At 37.6% G+C, this 20,166-nt stretch overlaps 1 protein-coding gene and 1 non-coding gene across 2 annotated transcripts in view; one reads left to right on the top strand and one right to left on the bottom strand.

The window, feature by feature from the left end:
• Positions 1-20,166, bottom strand: part of LOC117993223 (acyl-CoA Delta(11) desaturase-like) — a 214,109-nt gene that overhangs the window by 97,241 nt on the left and 96,702 nt on the right. The window lies entirely within an intron of this gene.
• TRNAP-UGG (transfer RNA proline (anticodon UGG)) lies at positions 1,545-1,616 on the top strand. Its single transcript has one exon. It is a non-coding gene; the product is annotated as a tRNA-Pro (tRNA).

Here is a 20,166-nt window from a genome sequence, read left to right as displayed (position 1 = left end):
ATCGTTTAATAATAAATCCTTATTCCTACTAATATAAATGCGAAAGTGTGTTTGTTTGATGATTTATATTTAAAGACATATGGAGAGTGACACGGGCTACTTTTTATTAAAGAAAATTAAAAAGAAAACCTACACATCCTACTCGTGGATGGAGTCGATATTTTAACGACACCTTTCTTAAATAAAGGCTGCGACCAATGTAAAACTTAGCAAACACGAAAGTGCCTTAACTGTAGGCAAGCATTGTGCAGATTTTCCCGGATAACAATGGCCCGATACCCGGTATTGTTTTCATTTATCCGGGTCCGCTCGTTATTCACCAGACGAAGCTGTTATTGTTTTGATGCAGCTAAATATAGCAAGGTATATTTTGTCATATAAGCATAATAAAAGTCATATAGCTGAATATGTTTCATACAACCTCTAAACTAAAATCACAGAATTAAATGTAATGTCTTTCTTTTTTGTAATGCTCCCTACGGAAAAGGATAGCACTAGATTAAGGATAAAGGCTATTGCTAAGGTGAAACTTAGGAAACATGAAAGTGCCTTAACTGTAGGCATGCATTGTGCAGATTTTCCCGGATAACAATGGCCCGATACCCGGTATTGTTTTCATTTATCCGGGTCCGCTCGTTATTCACCAGACGAACCTGTTATTGTTTTGATGCAGCTAAATATAGCAAGGTATATTTTGTCATATAAGCATGATAAAAGTCATATAGCTGAATATGTTTCATACAACCTCTAAACTAAAATCACAGAATTAAATATATTGTCTTTCTTTTTGTAATGCTCCCTACGGAAAAGGATAGCACTAGATTAAGGATAAAGGCTATTGCTAAGGTGAAACTTAGGAAACATGAAAGTGCCTTAACTGTAGGCATGCATTGTGCAGATTTTCCCGGATAACAATGGCCCGATACCCGGTATTGTTTTCATTTATCCGGGTCCGCTCGTTATTCACCAGACGAACCTGTTATTGTTTTGATGCAGCTAAATATAGCAACTAGCAAGGTATATTTTGTCATATATAAGCATAATGGAAATCGCAATAATAGGTCTCAATAATAATGTTTCTCAAAATATAGACCATACTTAGTTAATTTGTTTTATTCAGTTTGGTAATTCAAAGTGATTTGACCTTTGAAGTGATTTTTTGCATGATATGTATTATGAAAGACCTGAAGGATAAAAATACTCGAGATGGCAATCTTGGTATGAGGCGGGGGGACGCCCCACACACTCGCACGTCACCTGCGCTATCCCGTACCGGGTCAGCGCGGGGGCTGTGCGGGTGTGCGGGGCGACCGCACCCCGCTCGCCATCTCGACCTGTCGCGTGCTATACATAAACTCAGGCAGATGAAGTTCCGGGGGTTATCTAGTAAGCCATAATCCACCACTGGACTCAGACCTCTCACTCTAACTTGTTAGTCGAAATGAGACAGCTATACGTAGGTTATTGCTAGGTGGGTATTTTTTCGTTATCAGTGACTGATCACTTAAGAAAAGTACTTAATATTTTCGTTATAGTGACCAACCGGCTCGTTGGTCTAGGGGTATGATTCTCGCTTTGGGTGCGAGAGGTCCCGGGTTCAAATCCCGGACGAGCCCTCTTTTTTAACTACTGAGTACATATTTTATTTCTATTATTTTTTAATATGTACCTACTTACTTACATACTAGCTTACAGTAGATATACTCTTTTTAACGAATTTCAAACGAATGACAATAATTATTATTTTGCTCTAGTTACCAATCTACTATACTATATAACTATCAATTTCTCTCTGTGATAGCAAATGTATTAAAACACCTATTTCAAAAACACCTCATTTTTTCCAGTTTGTTTCATAGTTTGTGGTGATAGCCTAGTGGCACAGTGGTTACTCAGACGTCAGCTTTCCATTTGGAAAATCCTAGGTTCGATCCCTTGCACGCATCTCTTACCTTTTTCAAATCCCTGAAACTTTTTTCATCCTGTTAAATTTTTCTCAGATTTGAAAATGTATTTTTCGTCTCTTATTTTCTAGAAGCTATTTGCATATCGTTCGTTATCTAAGGATTCCTGTAACGATAAATAAATAGAGCTTTTTGAGTGCGGATTGTATCAAATTGTTGCACCTGCGCAGTAAAGTTGCATTATCAACACACCTGCAAAAATCAATAAGTATACTTATTATTGTTTGCTAGACGTTGCCCGCGACTTCATTCGCGTGGATTTAAGTTTTTAAAAATCTCGTGGGAACTCTTTGATTTTCCGGGATAAAATGTAGCCTAGTCACTCTCCAGATCTTTAACTATACCCATGCCAAAAATCACGTTAATCCTTTGATCCTAATAGAGAGCGCAGCCTGGAGTTACTCTACGTGATCAAATCAGAAATGAAGAGATCTGGAGGAGAACCAGAGTATCCGACATAGCTCAATGGGTGACGAAGCTAAAGTAGCAATGGGCAGGGCCACAGCCTCCTATAAAGAAGGGTATGGCAGGGCCATAGTTCGAAAAACAGGTAGACGTTGTGTTGGGGTCCCAAGGTGCTTGAATGGCGACCACACACTCTAAAGTGTAGTGTTGGAAGACCCTCCACTCGGTGGACAGCATCAGGCGAGTCGCGAGAGCCGCTGTGTAAGGGTGGTAAATCGGGCGGAATAGAAATATACCCGGATACGGAATAATCTACCACCTTACAAAGATTAGAGGAAAAAAAAATAATTTTAATTTACTTTACTTGATCTATCTACCTAGTAAAGAATAGAAGCTAGCCGTCGACTCCCTTGTAATGCATATGAGGTGTTATAAATGAAATTTGCTAGATGTTAGGCAAAATTGTTTTTAATGTAACTTTTACCGGGGTCGCTTAACACAGAATGATGGCTAATAATGCTTAGTTATTCTAGCTTAATGCCAAGACTTAATTTAGATACATTAGAATGACTTAGGTAGATAGTACATAAGATCTATGTTTTAAATTTAAGATGCCATTGGCATGGAATAGACAATGACACAGTAAAATTCATAAAATTGTTTCAAAATAAAAGCTCAGTAGTAAAGACAGGGTTCTTACTGTACACATACACTAAGAAGGTTCACTAAACTGTTCCAGGATACAAACATTTGCTTACTTGTAGGTGCGAAGACTGCAAGGTAGCTGGACGGCATCGGCCAAGCTCCCAAAACTCGATTTAACTTGATTCTTCACAACCGAAATGTTTCATTACAAAGATTTTCACCAAGTCTTATCCATAGAAATTAAGTTGCCAACGTGAATGTGCAAAAGAAATAAATACGAAAACCGAAAACTAAAAACGGAAACGCAAACGGAAACTAAACGGAAAACTGAAGCTAAACGTAAAACGTAAACGTAAACGTAAACGTAAACCCTATTGAACTCCTGGCCACCAATGGTTTTCAGAAGTCCACCCACAACCCATTATCCTCATTTATTTGGGAAGTTAAAATAACTGGAACATAACTGATGAAACATTGAAAATACGTTAGGATGACTAAAATTTATGACTATTGTATTTTTCCAGGCGAAGCCATGGGCGAAAAGAAGTGAGATTTTCCTGGAACGAAAAAAATTCGTCTTCACATGTTGACTCCAGGAAAATTCTAAATCTCACCTATCGGTGTTGCCAGACGCAACCCGAGTGTGGCCGCACTCAGTTAGTTTGATCATGAAGCCAATTCATTTTTGAATATTTGCGGAACCTAAGGATATATTATAAGAACCGTTTTGTTAATGACTTAACAATAAACAAATGAAATTTTGGTTTTATTTAATTATTTTGTTTTATTTTTACGACAATTGACAACGAAGCAAACGCCATCTATTGTGGCTCGAATGAACTCTGAACATCGACCCACGCGTAGTTCTGCACCTTGATGCTAGGTGGCACCAACATACTTTGAACAAAATAGATTTTTATTAAAAGCGAAACGTTAATTAGTAGTTCAAAATTTACAACGTCACAATACTTCCCCTCCTACGAAAAGGTTCAACAGGTTGAACCACGCTGCCCTCAGCGTCATCCAACAACTACTAACAATTTGCCTGAAACAAACAAAAAAAAACACAGAAGTTACGCGTGAACGCACATCTACTAGTAACAAGGAAAATTGTCTAACAAAATAAATATACTGAAAACAGTGTAAGGTTTTATACATTATACTTAACTACACAACCCTAACTTCTAAAAAGAATATATACAAAAAAACTTCATGGTGTCTAAGACACTTGAGTGGAAACATCTTGGCATCATTCTTCAGCTGACTGATAGAATGCGTCTAGGCCTACGGTGGTTCACTCTTTTAAACTACCATCGTAATATTTGTTACTCAACAAATACGGAAAACTGGTTGTGAACGGGTCCATCTGATATGGCAACCGTTCTCTATCCCATTCGGAAAAATAAAACCGAATCAAAATCGGAATATGAGAAAAAAAAAAACGAAATAACTCTCCTAGAAAATAGATCTCGGAACAGAATCGGAAAAATAACAGAAATGATCCATTATCTAGAAGGAAAACGAAAACAAAACACAAAACCCCCCCTTTTCGTTATCCCCAAAGTACGATATTTGCATTTTTACTTTCTCAACCGGTTGGTCTACCACAAGCATTCCAATCATCACATATTCATCCCTACATACATCCACTACATTCATCCTCAACTGAACCATGGTAATGTAACTGTTAATTCAGAACATCACTACACTCATACAAATTCCTAATTGAATATTGATAACTTAAATATTCAAACAGTTTAGACCAAACTAAGTAATGGCAAATATCTACTTCTTAATATCCTTAATATGCCAAGTGCCTATTGGGTGGTTGTCAGCTACTCTAACTAGTTCATAAACCAAAGGTGACAAAACCTTGACAACCCTGCACTTTTCATACTTAGGTGCCAGCTTAGCTGCGAAAAAATTTGTAGCGTCGCTTTGTGGATAGGTCTTTTTCCACACTATATCCCCAACAGAATAGCTTGCAGACGTACGCCTTAAGTTGTAACGCGTTGCATACTCTGCATGAGCCTGAAACAAATTTCTCCTAACCTGACCAAATATGTCCTCCAAAGTTCCAAACTTTCCTGCGTATTCCTCCCTTGGAATTCCGGCCTCGTACTCCTTATCCGTGTCCTTATAGAAGGAACCATTTAAGACCGGTTCTCTAGCGTGGACAAGGAAGAACGGGGAGAATCCAGTGGATTCATTAACCGCACTGTTTATGGCGAACTGGACCTTGTACAGGTTTTCGTCCCAGGACCTGTGGTTATCTTTCACAAAAGCGGCTACAGCAGTCATAACAACCTTATTGTACCTCTCAACAAGGTTAACTTGCGGAGTGTACAGTGGTGTGTAGTGTAATTTCGGAATATTATAACGCTTAATGAGATTACGGAATTCAGATCCTGTAAATTGGGACCCATTGTCCACAATCACAGTCTCTGGAACACTATGGTTCAAAAATACAAAATTCTCTAGCGCTTTAACAACAGCGGCACCTGTGGCACGCCGTAACGGAAACAACATTGTATATTTCGAAAAACAACACGTCACCACAAAAAGAAATGTAAATCCTGATTTAGACCTAGGCAAAGGTCCGACTAAATCAGCCGAAATGACCTGAAAAGGTCTCTCGCAGACTTTAGGCTTCCCAAGCAGACCTGGAGTGGCTGATGTCGTGTGTTTATACGCAGAGCAAGTATCACAATTCTTAACGTACTCAACCACGTCCTTATACATACCACGCCAAAAATATCTGAGGGATAATCTGCGATGAGTTTTGAATTTGTTCATTATCAATCGCACAAATATTGTAAAATTGAGAAGGTGCCTTAATTAATTCTAAATCATCAAAAATGCCAGGGGCTAACTGAAATGTTTTCCAAAAGTCACAGCCAAAAATAACATCCGCTATTATAGAGGGTACTACAAAAAATTTTATTATGTGAGTTACGGAATTATAAGTAATCGGAATAAACATATAACCCATGCAATCAAGTTTGTCTCCATTTGCCACTGAAAATGTGGTATCAATACTGCTATGCAATTTATAACCGAATCTCAAAAAAACCTTGTGCGCCTGGTTACCCAAAATTGACGCGCAAGCACCGGAATCTAGTAAACCTGTAATCTCAAAACCGTCAACAAAAACCTTTAAATGTGGCCTAAAGTCTCGTTTATCCACTGAATACAGAACTGTGTCAGGTAAAAGGGATGTTTTGTTGTTAATGACCAAGTTCTTTACTTGTGTCTCTGCACAGTTCTTACTAATTAGTTTTTTGAATTTTTGTCCGGAGCGGGTTTACTAATCGCCTTTTTACTACAACTTGGACATGTCTTTACTGTAAAGTTCTGACGTCCACACGAAAAACATCTAATAAATTTCGGAACTGTCCTGCAAAATTTAAAGGAATGGTTACCCTTGCCGCACTTGTAACATAGTTGTTTATTTGTTTTCGTAAAATCAGTGCCTTTACTTGTATCAACCTTAGGTGCAGGTGTGACTGAAAGTGTGTTTATCTGTTTTGTCACTTGTTTGTAAGCAAACTCTGAACTTAAAGTTGCCTTACTGTTAGTAGGCTCAGAAAATAAGGCGGAACGCTGCCTCGCAGCCTCTAGTTTGCGACACTTTTCCTTCAACATTGCGACAGACTTAATGTCAACAAGAGCTAATTGTTCTGAGTAAAAAGGGCGAATATTATGTAATAAAATTTGTAACTTTTGTTCTTCGGAAAGTGGTGTTGACAACCTTGAAAACATGCCAAACATTACAGCGAAATAGATAGACACAGGTTCTTCAGAGCCTTGTGTTCTTGCTCGAATTTCACCTAGCAACCTGTAGTCATAATCTACTGCATCAAATTCCTCTAAAAATAAAGTTTTCAATTCTGACCAAGACGAAACTTGACATTTGTTGCCTCTGTACCATAACAATGCTCGGCCTGTAAAAAGATGAAATGCAGAAACAAATAATTTTCCATCTGAAACGCCATAAGATCTTTTATATTCCTCAACGCGTTCGATGAAACTGCGCGGATCACCTTGTCCGTTGAAATTTAACTTCCACTTGGCAACATTTTTATCACCAGTGCAGTCAACGGCGGTACTCTCGGAATCCAGTGATTCGTCGTGAGACGACTCATTGTCAGCATCTAATCTGGAAATCAAACTCTGCAACTTTGTATGTAATTCACTCTTCCTACTTATTAAGCTGAGTTCGGAACACTGTATTCTCAAAATTCTAAAGTACAAATGTGAAGCTAAAGCTTTAGACCTACAGAGGGCATGTCTATCTTTAGTGTCAGAACACTTTTTTAATAAATCTTCTAAGTCTTGAAGTTTTTTAGTAATAACCCCTAACTCACTTTCAGAAGAGAAATCTGTCTCTAAAATTGATTCAGAAGGAATTTCCTGAATTAATTGTTTTAACTGTTTCTTTAAGCCTAGCACTGTAGGTGCTGGAGTTTCGGAACGAATGGATACCTCATAACACAATTCGTCCTTCAAAAGTGAATGAAACTGGGCAAAAGTCTGTTCCATTGTGTTAAGTCAAAACACATTTAACAAAATATCGAGCTTGTGTAACTGTCTATGTTTAGCCTTATACAAATTGGTTAAACACAAACACAAAAGAAGTTATTTAAACTATTAAATATACACAAGCAAAATACACAACAAAAACAATATTCTTAAGTCTATCCTAACCTATTTTATCCACGCCGCCCCACGTTGGGCGCCATTTGTAAGGGTGGTAAATCGGGCGGAATAGAAATATACCCGGATACGGAATAATCTACCACCTTACAAAGATTAGAGGAAAAAAAAATAATTTTAATTTACTTTACTTGATCTATCTACCTAGTAAAGAATAGAAGCTAGCCGTCGACTCCCTTGTAATGCATATGAGGTGTTATAAATGAAATTTGCTAGATGTTAGGCAAAATTGTTTTTAATGTAACTTTTACCGGGGTCGCTTAACACAGAATGATGGCTAATAATGCTTAGTTATTCTAGCTTAATGCCAAGACTTAATTTAGATACATTAGAATGACTTAGGTAGATAGTACATAAGATCTATGTTTTAAATTTAAGATGCCATTGGCATGGAATAGACAATGACACAGTAAAATTCATAAAATTGTTTCAAAATAAAAGCTCAGTAGTAAAGACAGGGTTCTTACTGTACACATACACTAAGAAGGTTCACTAAACTGTTCCAGGATACAAACATTTGCTTACTTGTAGGTGCGAAGACTGCAAGGTAGCTGGACGGCATCGGCCAAGCTCCCAAAACTCGATTTAACTTGATTCTTCACAACCGAAATGTTTCATTACAAAGATTTTCACCAAGTCTTATCCATAGAAATTAAGTTGCCAACGTGAATGTGCAAAAGAAATAAATACGAAAACCGAAAACTAAAAACGGAAACGCAAACGGAAACTAAACGGAAAACTGAAGCTAAACGTAAAACGTAAACGTAAACGTAAACGTAAACCCTATTGAACTCCTGGCCACCAATGGTTTTCAGAAGTCCACCCACAACCCATTATCCTCATTTATTTGGGAAGTTAAAATAACTGGAACATAACTGATGAAACATTGAAAATACGTTAGGATGACTAAAATTTATGACTATTGTATTTTTCCAGGCGAAGCCATGGGCGAAAAGAAGTGAGATTTTCCTGGAACGAAAAAAATTCGTCTTCACATGTTGACTCCAGGAAAATTCTAAATCTCACCTATCGGTGTTGCCAGACGCAACCCGAGTGTGGCCGCACTCAGTTAGTTTGATCATGAAGCCAATTCATTTTTGAATATTTGCGGAACCTAAGGATATATTATAAGAACCGTTTTGTTAATGACTTAACAATAAACAAATGAAATTTTGGTTTTATTTAATTATTTTGTTTTATTTTTACGACAATTGACAACGAAGCAAACGCCATCTATTGTGGCTCGAATGAACTCTGAACATCGACCCACGCGTAGTTCTGCACCTTGATGCTAGGTGGCACCAACATACTTTGAACAAAATAGATTTTTATTAAAAGCGAAACGTTAATTAGTAGTTCAAAATTTACAACGTCACAGCTGGATTCAGGCGGCACAAGACCGTGGTGTGTGACCCTACAATAGACCTATGTCCAGCAGTGGACCTCTATCAGTTGATGATGATGATAATGATACAGAAAGTATTACAGTCCGCAAACTAAAAACAAAAGTAACTACAAAACACGCTATACTTTCGCTAAACGCTAAACAAATACTCCTTGCGGTAGCCAATAATTGGTTAAAAGATTCCTCTGGGCTTCTTCTTTTTAGTGAAACAAGTAAAATATAAAGGTGTAGACAGACACGACGAGCGGCGGCAGCGACACGCTACTGCAACATGTCTAACGCAGCCACGTCTTTTTTATACGTGACACCAACTGTACAAGGATGGCCTTCATCACAACCCTTATTATCACTACCCTTCTCTACCCTTATTCTAAATGCGAAAGTGGGTTTGTTTGTTGGTTTGTCTTTCAATCACGTCGTAACGGAGCAACGGATTGACGTGATTTTTTTGCCTATTGGTATAGCCTGCTCTCCAAAGTAACACACTTTCACACAATTCATCATCACCATCAATATTAACCGATAGATGTCCACTGCTGGACATAGGTCTCTTGTAGGGACTTCCAGATCTTATCAAGGTCTCGCGCCGCCTGAAGGCGCGCCTAGTGGTTCCCTGCGACACACTTTCATTTCATCTGGCCATCTAGATTCTAGTGGGGTTCTTCCAACGTTGCATTTACCGGTGCGAGGTCGCCATTCTAGCACCTTGGGACCGCAACGTCTATCGGTTTTTCGAACTCTGCCCGAATGCTGATGTGTCTTGCCCGCAACCCGCTGAGCTATGTCGGTTACTCTGATTCTCCTACGGATCTCCTCATCTTTGATTTGATCTCGTAGAGAATCTCCAAGCACACACAATTCCTTTCTTCTCTTATAAATCATACAGGCGTTCAGATTAACCACAGATTAACATTTTGTCATGCCGTTGAAGTCGCTGACGTCACGTTTAGTGTGTGTCCGGGCCTTAACAGTTTTTTCCTCTTTGCACTTATTTTCCTTGCAAATGGATTGTGCCCGGCTTTTGCGTCGAGAGGAAATTTTATTACTGTACAGTTGGAACTTTATGCCTTTAATAGAAGAGCGAAATACTGAAACATGCTTCAAAAGGCGCCAGTACACATTGGCCTAATGCGATGTTTCCGGAATGCACCAATATTCTTGTTTGTTGTTGTACTTATGTTTAACGGTTATTTTATCCTATGCAGCTTCTCCAAAGTAAACAGTATCGCCCTGAGCTACTAGTTACTACTCTCTGGGCCTTAAGGTACGCTTACACGTGCAATTGAAGTTCGGCAATTCCAGGCAATTTAGTCAATTATGACGTCACGACCATATGAAGCAATTAAATACTTTTTTGTGTTTAGGTCGCTATTTCAATTAAGTGGTTGCAATAGCAATTATTCCCTAATCAAGTTAATATTTCAGTTAGGTTAACTTAAAGACTAAAACTCTGGATAAGCCTCTACGCGTTGTTTCATATCCGCGCGCAGCTTTAATATGAGAGGACATTTTCACTAACTTATTTTAAAAAATACGTACCCAATTATTCACTGACTATATTCTGACTGACTGTTTTACTTATATTTTATGTTTAAAAATATCTTTATTTTTGAAAAAAAAAATTGCGGTAAGTAATAAGTAATATGGTCAGTCTCTTTACGTCTTTTTAGAATATTTTTTCTAGTATTTTTTTATTACCATTCCACGCGGGCATGATTTATGTAGTAATTAGATAAGGCTTGCTTTTTAAGCTTTATTCTAATACTAGCTGATGCCCACGACTTCGTACGCGTGGGCTTAGGTTTTCAAAAATCCCGTGGGAACTCTTTGATTTTCCGGGATACAAAGTAGCATATGTCCTTCCCAGGGATGCAAGCTATCTATCGCTGTACCAAATTTAAAATAAAAAGTTAAACCAGATAGGTAAGTATTTTCAAAATAAAAAAGGGCATAGTAAGTAGGTAGGTATATCCATCTACTGAAGCTGATAGGCACTGATCTGAGATACTGTTCAAATAAATTAGAAATATACTTTTTCTTTATTAATACTATTGCAAAGCAGAACTGTAACGTTGCATTCAAAAAAAATTAATAAAAAATCAAATTCCGAGCATTACTATTATTGTAACTTAGATTCCGCGTGCAAGTAGAAGTAGGTCAACCGTGATATACAGCTATGGTTTATGTATTACCTAGTTCTATTATAATAATATACTTTCGAAGAAAATAAGTTGGTAGGTGGTATTTTAAATAATAGACACTAAATGGCTTCGATCGCAGACAAACACATGTGGGGCGTTCTGCATACGTCGCGTGTACATAACAGATGTTTTATTGAGTGTATTGCTTTCTTTACAGTCGACGACGACTTATCGTGAGTCGAACCTTATATGCCCTTTAATATGCATCATCATCATCATCATCATCAACCAATAGACGCCCACTGCTGGACAAGGGTCTCTTGTAGGGACTTCCACACAACACGGTCTTGCGCCGTCTGGATCCAGCGGCTCCCTGCGACTCGTCTGATGTCATCCGTCCACCTAGCGGAGGGTCTTCCAACGCTGCGTCTTCCGGTGCGAGGTCGCCATTCCAGCACCTTGGGACCCTAACGTCTATCGGTTGTACGAACTAATCTTACCTTTAATATTATGTTTATCTAATTTGTAGCCTTCTAAAGACTAGAATAGTATGGTGGTAGGTAGGTCTTATAGCACAAGTAAAGGAATAAATCCGAATACCGTGAATATGTGGTTAAATATCACAAAAAAAATGTGTTCATGAACAAATAATTAGTATTTACAACTTTCAATGTAAGATTACTATACAAAGTGGGGTATCATGTGAAAGAGCATTGCCTATACAATCTATATTTTATATTTGAAAAGATTTTTATTTATTTTTATGCATAAAATAGTGTTTGAGGCAAACCGCTGGAACGTTGGCCAGATGAAATAGCTAGCATAGCGGGAGAGAATTGGGTCAATAAAGCTATAGACAGAAAATTGTGGAAAAAAATGGAGGAGGCCTACACTCATAGAGAGGTCCTTAATAAATAAAAATACTTAATATTATATAATATTAATAATAAAAAAAAATATACATATAGTTACTTAACATTAAATAAATAAAACATATAAATAATAACAAACTATAGACATAAATAAAAGTGTGTATTAATAAGTGTAAGAACCATTATTAAGAAACAAAAAGGCTATAATAATAATAATAAAATAGTGTTTGATTTATCGTGCAAAATGTCGAAAAAATACGACTAAAGTACGGAACCCTCAGTGCGCGAGTCTGACTCTGTTGGCCGGTTATTCAAAATGACAATAGTGGTTAAGTAACTTAAGCGACTTACAGAACGTGAGGTGTAAAAGCGCCTTAATCCAAAGTGCAGTAGCCTAGTAGACTGTAGAATTAAAAATGCAGTATTTCAACTGTTATTCCTGGTACGAGTCAATTGCTAGGAGCAATTGGAGCAACCGATAGAAATGATTTCTACACCTTTAACTGGAGTTTCATGTAAATAATAATATAATCCGACTGCTTTTTATTACCAAGAAAATTTTCTTTGAAAATATTTTATAGTATAACTGGCCTCTTTGACTCGCCCGCTATTTTAAGTATTGATATTTGACTGATAGATAAATAACTATATTATGTTTACTTGGTACCCGACAGGTTGAAATGGCAATCGGGGAGGTAACGCCCCGCAGCCACGCATAGCCCCGCGCTAACCCGGTGCGGGCGAGCGCGGGTGACGTGCGGGTGTACGGGATGTCCCTCCCACCTCATACCCCGATTGCCATCTCAACCTATCGCGGACTATACTTACCTTACTTTTTAGGGTTAATTTGAAGACTGATCAGTGAGGTGAAAACTGAAACCTAGTTAACCTAAGCAACCTACGATTTTATACTTTGGAGAAAAGGCACCTGTATTCAAATTGTTTTAAAAACACCTACATCAGTACCTACCCATATAATCAGTATCCATATTATAAATGTGAAAGTGTGTTTGTTTGTAAGTTTGTTAGTTTATTGGTTTGTTGGTTTGCGCTTCAATCACGTCGCAACGGAGTGCAACGGATCGACGTGATTTTTTGCAAGGGTATAGTTAAAGACTCTGGTGAGTGACATAGTGACATGACTACTTTTTATCCCGGGAAATCAAAGAGTTTCTACAGAATTTTTAAAAGGCTAAATCTACTCGGACGAAGTTATCTAGTCATCCGAAAAGCTAGAGGTGCGTGCGAGGGATCGAACCCTGGACCACCAGAAGAGGAGGCCGACGTCTTAATCACTAGGCTATCACAGCTTCATTCCAGTCATTAATCGAACATAAATGATGTTATTACAGTACTAGAGCTAGTATACAAGTAGAGCCCTACAGATTGTTTACGATTACAACTCGATTTTGATATAGACTCGACAGTAAATTGCTTTCTACCTTAAAAGGAGAGCAATCAATTACTTCCTTTTGCAATACATCTACAATTCTGTAAAGATAATCGATTGTATTATTTAACAGAAAAGGAAAATTTATATTTTCTGTGTAATATAATATAATCTAATGAACCGATTTTGAAAATTTTGCACCAGTAGAAAGCTACATTATTCCTGAAGGATATAAGCGATATTTTATTTTAAAAAATTAGAGATCCTCTACGAAAATTTTAATAAGTTACCCGTGTGAAGCCGGGGTGGGTGGCTAGTAAGAGATAAAGGTTATGTGAGTGCTGTTGTAGCTATATTTTTTTGGTCACGTGAACAAGTGGGTCCAGCCTGGTTCAGGGCAAAGAACCCAGTAGCAGCGGGATCTTCTCCGTTTGGCCTAGGCCAAGACGGGGGTACGGGCCACGAGGCATAGCCTCCTTGCCCAAGTGTGGCGCGTGGAAGAACGGTTCCCCGGTACTGAATTTTAAGCCTTATATCGGCTAAGGCTTGCCATCCTAGCTTAGGGCCTCGTAGTCTTGATTGGTGTTGGGTCCAGGGTCCCAACGCTATGGGTGATAAGCACACCACCATTTAAAAGGATACGTTGTCGAGTTTGGTAATGGTTGCATCGGTCCTCATTGTCACCATCTTTATTATCAAGTTATGGTGATGAGTGTGATCGCAGGTAGTTAAATATCAACTATTACTATCCGGTGGTCTGGGCAAAGGGGCAAGGAGCCAATAGTAGGGGAATTTCGTGACTGGCAGTGGCCGCGAGGTGGCGTGACCTACCTTAATAGTTTGACACCGTTGCTCCGCATTTTGATAGCACTCGCTATTACGGGAACGTATGTGCTCTTAAATTTTATTTTGCGGGAATGGCTTCGTGGAATTTAAAGACCTTTTTACTTTTTCACTTACGTTCGAGTTTGGAGTGAAATGGCATGATGTATTTTTAAAGGTTTAATAAAATGTTTTAATATTTATAGTTGGTAGGGGTGATATCGGTTTCGTTAATCTAAACGGCTAGTAATGAGGCTCGTATTTCAAAGAACCATTTAATTTATACTTATTAAAAACTTTAATTTTCAAATCTATTCACTTAGGTAAGGTACTAATTATATTTTTACTAAGGGGAAAACTTTTGCGAAATGTTAACTTAATTGTATCATAATGTTAAAAACTAAACCCCGACTACGATCGTCTTAATAAACGCTGAAATATTATAGTAAAATTAGGTTTCGCTTGGTATATTTTAATAGCATACAAGTATATTAATATTTATGAACTCAGTATTTTTTCCTCTTTAATTTGACATCCCACTTGATATAGGTAATAGCAAAAAAAGAAACCAACTTCATGAAAAATCATATTATGAAAAAGTTTACACCTCGATTCAGCAGTTGAATTAAACACCAAAGCATGCGGTCCTTGCGTCATTCCTGAGAATTGCAATTCCACATCTGATTATTATTTTCAAGTCTTTCGGCTTTTGTGACTCAGCCCAACATGCTGTGAGGTCGCCGCGGGTGGGCATTTGCAAAAACCACTTCAAAAAGACATTCCCATCCTCCCTCGCTACTAACTTTAATAGGAACATACGGATATTGCGCTTATATCTAACGGGTCTTCTGTAACTGGATGCACGACCCGTTGTTCTGGCTATCATCGCTATCGTTTGTGTGATTTTAAGCAGTTTCATTTGTCAACCCATTTTGAATTCTATTGTTCGAGTAATACGGGTGATAAATAAAGGTCGTCAAGTGATTCGTGGAATAAATTCTGTGAGTACATAATTACTGCAGCGCTTGCTACCGTCATCTGTGAAATATGATATGTTTGTTTCATTCTAATGGTACAGTTAGAAGCGGTTGCTAATTGGTGACATTTTCTACCGCTGCTTTTGTATGGTCTGGATTTTGGATAGCTTAAAATTTATATTTAAGTGGGTACTTACCTAACTATGTAAAATATTTCACTGGGTGATGTTTGCTTTGCTTATACTGATATTCATATTATAATCTAAACTATTATGTACGAAAGTCCATATCATAGAAAATGTTTGTGGAAATAAACCGCTTTGGATCGCTTAAAATTTAGATTTAAGTACCTACTTACCTAACTAGGTACGTAAAATATTTCACTGGGTGATGTTTGCTTTGCTAATACTGATATTCATATTATAATCTAAACTCTAAAGTATTATCTACGGAAGAACATATCATAGAAAATGTTTGTGTAAACAAACTGCTCGTCGAATTTTTCATTTTTCAGAGTTTCACTTTCAACATTTTTTTATTCCACAAGATTTAGTGCCTTTGACTGTGATCTTATCTGGTGGTAAAGGGATTAAGACATATTAGTCTATGGATTAAGATGAAAGTCGGTTATTTCACCCCCTTAGAGGTGGAATTTTCAAAAATTCTTTCTTAGCGGATGCCTAAGTCATAATAGCTATCTGCATGCCAAATTTCAGCCCGATCCTTCCAGTAGTTTGAGCTAGTCAGTCAGCCAGACCTTTTCCATTTATATATTTAGATTACTTCTAATATCTAAAGAATTTCTTGACCCCGCTATAGAATGATATGATCTAATTTGTTTACAATATTTACAACACAATAAGTATTGCAAAATTATTGTTATCAAAAGCGAGATGAAAAGCGTATAATAAAAGTTGACAGCTGATTTTGGCGGGAAACGTGAGGACGTCATGACGTCAATAGAGGAAATAATTTTTTTTCTCACAAATTTTTGTACTAAAATCTTTTTTTATCGACAAAGTTTGCTGCGTCTCAGAGTGACATAGGCTACTTTTATCAGAGAGTACCCAAAGGATTTTTAAATCTAAATCCACGCTGTTTTAAAATAGCAGCCATAATCTATAGTACGCAACAGGTCGAGATGGCAAGCGGGGTGGGGACGCCCCGCACAGCCCCCGTGCTAACCCGGTGCGGGATATCGCGGGTGGTGTGCGGATGTGCGGGGGCGTCCCCCCGCTTTATACTCCGATTGCCATCTCGACCTGTCACGTATGACAAGAGTTTGGCAGTAAAGATAAAATCCAGCTAAAAATAAGGGAGCCCACACAAAGCATAATTAGAAACATGACAAAAAAATATCGATGTATCGATAAATCTATGTATCGATACATCGATATTTTATTTTAACAAGCCTACTACGTATAACTGTTGACCTATTGAGGCTACATAGTACATACACATTACACACGTCCAAGCTATTTATCAAGGCTACTAACCCACAATATAAGACAATAGGATTTTTCCTAGCCCTAATAAAACCTTTACTTAATATAATATTACGTATATTGCAGATAAAGGGTTGATCTTAATATTTTTTTCATAATAATGTATTTTTCTCGCTTTGTGTCAGAGGGATTATGTTACATAATAGTCTACAAAACATTGTCTTTCAATGCCCGTATATTTTTGCTAACCCTGTTTTTGGTGTTTCTTTATTTATTAATCTAAATATATAAAAGGAAAAGGTGACTGACTGACTGACTGACTGACTGATCTATCAACGCACAGCTCAAAGTACTAGACGGATCGGGCTGAAATTTGGCATGCAGATAGCTATTACGACGTAGGCATCCGCTAAGAAAGGATTTTTGAAAATTCAACCCCTAAGGGGGTAAAATAGGAGTTTGAAATTTGTGTAGTCCACGCGGACGAAGTCGCGGGCATAAGCTAGTAATACATAATCTTCTTCTAAATATATAAAAGCGAAATACCACTCGGCACTCACTCACTGACTAATCACGAAATCTCAGGAACTATAAAGCCTACAAACTTGGATTTTGGAAATTATAAACGTCACGCTGCGCTGTACGGAAAGCGAATAGTGACGTCACAATGCGTAAACGACAAACATTTTTTTTCTTTAAAAATAGAGTTGTTTCTGCTGGAAAATATTTTTTATGTTATGAGTTGTAACCCCATAAACTACCACTAAGTATACAGAAAATCACATCATTTCATTTCTACACTCCAAGACCCTATTTAAGGATCTTTATAAGCCTACAAAATGTTACCAATAAATAGTGGTGTTATATTATGAAACCTTAATATTTAATAATTAAATTGGTATCTTTCCACGAGCAACTGTTTATGATTGTGAAGATAGCATAAATAAAATGTTCTATTTTGGCGCGCAAATAATTAATATCACCGTACCTATCTACAACACTGTATTTCCCACGTTCATGCCTTGTAACGCTCGGGACTTTTCATATAACACTTGTTTAGAGTCTGAAAAATATCAATACTGTAGCAAAATATACTTAAGCGCTTAATTTTCAATGCCAATCGCAAAATTTGTAAGTATTAATACAGAATAATACAAATTAGGTTATGCTTTACTGTAACTAAAGCGAGTTCTTGTCAGCTCACTACTGAGCACGGGTCTCCTCTCAGAATGGAAAGGGTTTAGCTTTATATTCTACCAAACTGCCCAAGTGCGGATTGGCAGACTTCACACGCCTTTGAAAACATTATGGTGAACTCTTAGGCCAGCAGGTTCCTCACGATTTTTGCTTCACCGCTAAATCACGTGATATTTCATTGCTCAAAACGTACATAGTTCCGAAAAGTTAGAGGTGCGTGCCCGGGATCAAACCCAAGAATCCGCGACTAGGAGGCCGACGTCTGTCCCACTAGGCTATCACCACTTTAGGTACTATTAAAATTGAAAAAGCACGAACGAAGCGAGCGCTAAACTTTTTTACAGTAACATTTAACAGAGAGCGCATTTTTGAGTCTGTTTTGGCGCCTCCCTTACGATGGCGTGGCGCCCTTTGCAGTTGCATCTGTAGACATGTCACACAGCTCACACTACCCCCCCTGGACCACTGATATTCACTATGCACATAAACATATGTACATACGTACCTTACCTACTGTTTACTCTTACATAGGTTAAACCACATCTTTGTTATTTATTTTTATTTTTATGGAAACAAACAGTTACAATTACATGAATAGTTAGTAAGTACATATATAAAACACTTAAACCTCAACACTAAACAGTGTCTAATGAAAATTAATACTTAAGCAATTACATAATAAGTTTTCGTTTTAATCGCTAATTAGGTAGGATTTTTAAACAAACTCGCTAGTCAATGTGAATGTACCCTCTCACGATTTCGCGTTTTTCCCTCAGAGGGAATGCGATATGAAGAATAAAACGGGCAGAATAAATCATTTACAGGCCAACGCATTGGTTCTGTACCTACAGCTTGAATTTGTTCCTATATTTCATCGCCCGTATTCCGTGGCTTAGCGGGTAGCTATGTGGAAATATCATTTATTTTTCATACTTTTGTTCGTGGTTTTTATACGGTTTCTCTGTTTACAATAAGCTTTTAGTTAGCTCCAAATATTTACAAGTTCTTTCAAATCGATGTCTGTAACGACTTTTCATCGTCAGAGTGAAATGGAGTGAGGCAACTCTCGATTTGATCATGCTATATAAAAGGAAAAGCAGGCAGGCAGATAGCTATTATGACGTAGACATCCGCTAAGAAAGGATTTTTGAAAATTCAATAAAAAAGGGGTTTGAAATTTTTGTAGTTCACCCGAAGTAGCGAGCATAAGCTAGTGTCAAATATTAGTCTATGGGTGAGCGAAATAGGCGGCAATTCATAGGCTCCTTAGCGTCAAATGTAGGAACATTTGACGCCTGCCAGTGAGGTCGAAGCTTGACGTTTTGTTACAAGTTTACTGTCGTATTAATTGTAGAAGATTCACTTTCATAGTTCCTTCAATACAAATTTTTTGCCTTACTCTTTACTGTTGCATTTACCCAGTGTACCAAAGTAGCGATATTACTACAGTGTAAAAGCACAGTAAAAGCATACAGTCAGCAAGCAGTCAGTCAGTCACAAAACTTATAGTAAACACCAGAGCTTCACCGAGCTAACCTTTGGAATTATCTATATCTATATTCTATATTTTATTATATAAAATTCAAAGTCCTGACTGACTGACTGACTGACATATATATCAACGCACAGCCTAAACCGCTGGTCCTAGAGACATGAAATTTGGAGGGTCTATTCTAGTAGGTATCCACTAAGAAAGGATTTTTCGAAATTCCACCCCTAAGTGGGTTAAATGGGGGATGGAAGTTTGTATGAAAGTCCGTCATCTTTCAAGTTATTTGCACAAAAATTGGTTTTCGGTCACAAATGAAGAAATACGTGTTTTAAGGATTTTTGGAAAATTCGCCCATAAGGGTGGTAAAATAGGGGATGAAAGTTTGTATGGGAAAGTTTTAATTATATCATACAAAAGTGTGTTCAAAACTTCTGACATGTACGCAAATAGACACCTATTACTTAGATATTACAAGACTTTTCTTCTAAATATTTATAAGGAAACTCTTAAGGCGATCCATCTTTAACTTCAAACCTTCCGAGATTCAGGATCTGACGTGTCTGTAAACAATTGACAAATCAATCAATCAACCGTTGATAACTTGAATCGAACTTTCAGAGTTTGAAAGTCAACGTTAAGTTTTATTAACTACTAGCTGATGCCCGCGACTTCGTTCACGTGGGTTTACGTTTTTA

The sequence above is a fragment of the Maniola hyperantus genome, chromosome 23 (assembly GCF_902806685.2).
Source record: "Maniola hyperantus chromosome 23, iAphHyp1.2, whole genome shotgun sequence".
Classification (NCBI taxonomy): domain Eukaryota; kingdom Metazoa; phylum Arthropoda; class Insecta; order Lepidoptera; family Nymphalidae; genus Maniola; species Maniola hyperantus.
The sequence above is the reverse complement of the archived record's forward strand: the minus strand, read 5'-3'. Positions and strand labels throughout refer to the sequence as shown.